The following is a 5762-nucleotide window of genomic DNA, read 5'->3' as shown; positions in this document are numbered from 1 at the left end:
GGAGGTGGAGCTGGAGGTGGCAGAGTTAAAGATGCTAAGATTCTCTTTAGGAGTGACAAGAATGGACAGGATTAGGAATGAGGTCATTAGAGGGACAACACAGACAGGGAGGTTTGGAGAAAAAGCTAGAGAAGCCAGATTGAGATGGTTTGGACATGTGCAGAGGAGGGACAGTGGATACATTGGTAGAAGAATGTTAGAGATGGAGCTACTAGGTAGGAGACAAAAATGAAAGCCAAAGAGGAGATATATGGATGCAGTGAGGGAGGACATGCAGATAGTTGGAGTCAGAGTAGAAGATACAGAGAACAGGGAGAGATGGAAAACAGCGATTCGCTGTGGCAACCCCTGAAAAAGGGACAAGCCGAAATGAAAAGAAGAAGACAAATGACACCTCCTGGACTCCATATGGAAAAGTGTGTTCCACGTGTTTAAGAGCAGCTGCTTCAAAACAGGTCTCTGCTCTTTGTATATGCATTTTTCTCCTACATGTTCCAAGTCATCTGTCAGGCTACAAACGTTACAATTGAACATGTACCTAAATGTGAAACTTTTATGATTTATTCCACAGCACACATGTTCTTTTTTGTGTAATTGGCCCAAACAACAAGAACAACAACAAAACCTACTGCTTCCAGTTGCCCTAGATGTAACTATTTTTCGATTAAATTACCTGGATGACTGAGAACCTACACAGACATCGATTTTTATAAATTACTCAAATTTAATTACTAAAGTTTAACATTCTCTAGTTCAGGGATTTTTACATTTGTTAAACTGACCTGTCACAGGGGAGTGGAGGGGTTTGTGTGGTCATGTGGCGTGATGTCATGTCTTTTTCTGCACCTTCTATCAAACCAGTCGCTGCCCTCACGGCTGTTCTCTGTTCTCAGGCGGACATTTGTCTGTAATCTCTCTGGTCTATTCTTACTCAGTGTTTCCATGACTGAGCTCTGACATGTCGTCAGCAAGAACGGTGCCTCAGTGAATCAATAGGAGATTATTGTGTGTGTTTGTGTGTGTCAGTGTGTGTGTGTGTGACTGGGATTTGTTACTAACACCAGGGAGGAGCTGCACATACACCCTCCACAACACTAATAAAGGCAGAGTACCACAAATAGGCAAACACAGCCGTTATGCAGCTCAAGTCTGGAAGAACTTTACAAGTGGAACTGACTGTATCACAGAGTGCCTCTGCTTGTTTGAATTTATTAAATAAGAATTTATTATAAACAAATGCACAAACACATACTCACACACATGCAAACACGCATTTACTGAACATGGAAAAACAGTTAAAATACCAATAATAATTTATTTTTATTTACTTATTTACTTTTATCTGGACCAGGGGTGTGAAACTCATTTTAGTTCAGGGGCCACATACAACCTAAAAAGACAAGTGGGCCGGACCAGTACTATTAGAATTTAATTAACTATTATTACCAATAAATCCATGTTTTCCCCTTTGTTTTAATGCAAAGAAGTACAAGTATATTAGACATGTATTATTACTTTGTCATATTAAATGAAATGTGTTTGTGTATTTTTTTTTTCAAAATTCATCAAGTGGGCCAATTTTGGTTCCCGGGCCATATGTTTGACACCCTTGATTGAGAGGATTGCATTTGCTTTCAAGTTTTTTGTGTGATCTTATTGGGCCTAATTCAAAACTTACAAGTGAATGCATTTATCAATTCATCACATGTGAAATCAAATAGTTTAAAATGTCTGAATTATACTCCTGTCCCCTGTTAGTCTTTGCCTTCTCACTGTTTTAACATACTCATCTTTAACAGTGTTATATTAAATCTGTTTTATTTAATATTTCTTATTTTTATGGCTTCACGTGTATGATTTAATGTTTTGGTATGAAATTAATCCGGGATGAATCTCCCCTAATGTCTTAATCTCATGATGTCAAACTCCACATTAGACAAAAAGAAAACACTTTTCCCTTTCATTCTGTAAATTAAGAACAGTAGCTATGAACACAAAAAATCTTTGCTTCAGGCAAATGTACTTTACCCAAGATTTTGTTGATCCCTTCATCTTATTGCCTTTGGTCTGTTTTAATTAATTCCCTGCAGTCTTTGCGGACTTTTCTGCCTCTCTGGCGGTTTACCGTTCCCTACAATGAGCTCATCCTCTTTAAACACAATAACAATGACGATTATTAAGACAAAGCCCATGAAAACACATGCAGCCGTCATCACCAATGGAGGGATGTTTACCCTGAGCACCTCTGTATTTATTTTTTTCTTATTATTTTCTGTGCCTTATTAGGACAAAAGGGAGAAATCGTGAGCTGGAGTAGTTGAAGATTTTTTCTTTTTTTTTGCTTGCTAAAACTGAAGCAGACACACCAACATGAGTAGAACAAAGTAATAGCACTCACTATTAAGAACAAACTGTCTGGCAGAATTACTGCCAACTGTGGCTCAAACTTGCAGTGTTAGCAAGTGTACGTAAATGTGTGTATGTGTGCTTTTAAAACGTACACTGCCGGATTTTATCAGTCCTCACATTAGTGAAGGCCATACGGGACAATGAGATCAATGGGGCTCAACAGTACAGCAGGTCTCTGTGTGTGTGGGTATCCTTTTTTTGTCCACCACTTCCCACCACTATCTCTCCAGAGTCCCATCCAGGCCTTTCAGCTGAGAGTGACATCACAGACCGACATTAAAAGAAACTTTGACGCTGACCAGACCACTGTTAAAAAAAAGAACATGTTAAAACTGTGGCTCTTTCACTATATAAACACTCCTTAATTTGACAAACACAGAAAGTTTGTGTTTTCAGCTACACTTGCAGTGTTGGAAAAAGGAAAGTGATTTTGTTTCCATTACACTTTTCCTTATATTTCTTTTTCTTTTCAGCCTTTAAAAGTCCATTAGTCTACAGCAGTGATGTCAAACATACAGTCCAAGGGCCAAAGCCGGCTTGCTAGGGGTTCAATCTGGCACATTTGATTAATTTTGAAAAAAGAAAAAAATTAACAAACACTACACGTTTGTGATGTTTTGTCAAATTATATTAATGTACTTATGCTTATGTTTACTGACAAAGGGGTAAACATGGACTTATTGTTATGTTTAGGTAATTATGTTACGATTGTACTGGTCCGGCCCACTTGACATCTAATCAGGCTGTATGTGGGCCCTAAACTAAAAGGAGTTTGATACCCCTTGTCTACTGTCAGAGCACTGGTCTTTTTGGTTAATTCTTTGTATATCATTTTATATTTTTGTTTTAAGTCTCTGGTTTTCGATGCTTTAAAAACACTTTGTGTGAATATGTTTTTGTTTCAATAGAGCACCTCAGGCTCAACCTCCGGTCAGATGTCTGGTTTGTGTCAGACTGGTTTGACCAAGTACAGGGCAGTGAGAAAGTCTGACAATATCAAAAAATCAAATCAATTGTGAGGGACTGTAGACTGATTAATACTGTTGAGGAAAACGGCTTGACAAAATCTTTAAAACAAGAAACTCTAACTGCAATCAGCAAGCCACTGTCAAAATGCACAGTAACAAGCCAATCAAAATCAACCAACTTCATGAAGCAAAATTAGAGTTAAACTTTTTCACAGTTTCCATTACATTTTTCATTACATCATTTAAATTAAAACAGATGTGAAACAAGTACAGTAGTCCCTCAATATTTCGCAGATAATCTTTCGCAGATTCACGACTTTGCGGGTTTTTTGAACTGTATATATAATATATACTGTATTGCGGATTTGTATCTGCAAGAGATGTCACAGGAATGAGATGACGATATGGTTCGATTGGTCCAATTTTGCAACAAAATCGATGACATCATGACTGCCTACAAGCTACTCTTTGACTGGAAAAAGAAGCAGCGGAAGCAATGTTTTTGCAGCCTCACAAAAAAAGAGCCAGTTCCTGCTACTAGTACGGATACATCTTCGGAAACCGTGGAAGAGGGGCCCCAAGAAATGGCACCACCCTCTGAAGAGACATAAAATCAATCATAGGCTGCGCAGTAAAAGTCATCATCACCTTCCACATCATCGTTTTACTGAGCATAACTATGGTGACATTACTTCGTGGAAATTTAGTTCTCGCAGCAGGCCTTGGAACCTATCTACCGTGATAAACGAGGAACCACTGTACATTATCTTGCTGTTTGTTGTTCTATTCCAGCAACATATAAAAAAGGTGTGGTTTAGTAACGCCGATTTTTCTGGATTAATCAGGATTAATCGTGATTAATGCACAGCTATCCTGTGATTAAAATTTCATGGAAAGGTTTGATCTTCTCACAGGCCTGGTAGTAAATATTAGTAGTAAGTGGTTAGTGATGGTCACTGACAGCTACAGTAAACAACTACCTTATCTGTTTTATGTTAATAAAATTAAGGCTTCAAAAATAATGGGTCACTGTTTTAATATGTATGTAACATCAGCATACACAGAACTTTGTCTAACTTCAGTAAGAGAAAAAAAAAATAAGATGGACAATGAATGATTAAAACCAGAAGAAGTCAGTCATGTTAAAGGATGCCAACTGCTGTTAAACTGGCCACCGAACACAGGATGACTTCATAGAAGCAGAGTATTAATGTTGCATTCATAAAAATGCATAGGGTTTAAAAGGAGAACACAATTGTTTTCTTTTAAATTAAACTGTGATGCAAACTTTGAATAATTGTTAATGCTTTTAGGAGTCTGTTAGTTCATCTTCTTCACCGTCTCTGGACTCAACAGGCAGTAAAACAGTAGATGACAGTATAATGGAGTCCTGCGTTGTCCTATGTAATCTAATTTGAACTTTTATGGGTTTTTTTGACCACCTGACCACCTCACAACTTTTTTGGCATATTACAATTTTAAGCAAAACAGGTAAAAGGGTTCAGGATTTTAATGTTTGCCAATTGTACTGTAATAAATGTATTTCTTAAGTTAAGTTTCCATACTCACACACGCAAACACACTTTCTGTCTTCAGTGAGCACTTCACTTGAAAATTATGCAAACCCTAACACCTATCCCTAAACTGGTGGAATCCCAAACTTTTTCTGCAGCGCTTCCTTTTGTAAATTAGACTCTTGTTGAACGCACAAACATCAACACATTTATGGCTTTTGCTTTAAATACCATTGTTTAAATATATAATATATATATATATATATATATATATATATATATATATTACAACTATTTTCATGTGAGAAAGAAAATACAATTACAAGCTTTTTGGGAAAAATGCAGAATATATTCTAAAGGGGAACCTATTACAAATATATACTTGTTAGTTTATGACCCTAACTATAATCTGACCTATATTCTAATCCTAACTATTTAAATGTCATAAACACATATATACACTGTCGATACTGTAGTATACTGTATGAAATCAATCATTGTACAAATACTGGCACAGATTCCTGGTGTTCTAATGTGTCTGGATTATTTTTTTAGCGTAAAATTTGTGCAGAAAAGTATGACGAAACACGGCAGAATGTGTGATACTAAAATGCAGAAGAGTGCAAAGTAAGCACATGGTGTATATTAAAATGGCAAGAAAAACAGACAGCTCAAAGCCTGCTCTTCAGCACAACAGGTTCTGCCTGCTCTGAAAATAGTGTCAGTGGATTATGTAACAAAATCAGGGCTAAAATAAATACACAGTGAGTCATTTGGCTAAATTATCCCAGGGAAAATGTGCTGATAACACAGCAGACATTAGATGTAAAATACGAGGAGAGGCTGTAATTACACCACCATACAGTTCCTG

The 5762-nt window shown here is 37.0% G+C and overlaps 1 protein-coding gene across 1 annotated transcript in view; it reads right to left on the bottom strand.

Annotated features, from left to right (window-relative positions):
- The window catches only part of LOC103398160 (PDZ and LIM domain protein 5-like), a 61877-nt gene that overhangs the window by 26716 nt on the left and 29399 nt on the right, over positions 1 to 5762 (bottom strand). The window lies entirely within an intron of this gene.

This window comes from Cynoglossus semilaevis, chromosome Z (genome assembly GCF_000523025.1).
Source record: "Cynoglossus semilaevis isolate Cse_v1.0 chromosome Z, Cse_v1.0, whole genome shotgun sequence".
NCBI lineage: Eukaryota > Metazoa > Chordata > Actinopteri > Pleuronectiformes > Cynoglossidae > Cynoglossus > Cynoglossus semilaevis.
This window is presented reverse-complemented; position numbering and strand designations above follow the sequence as displayed.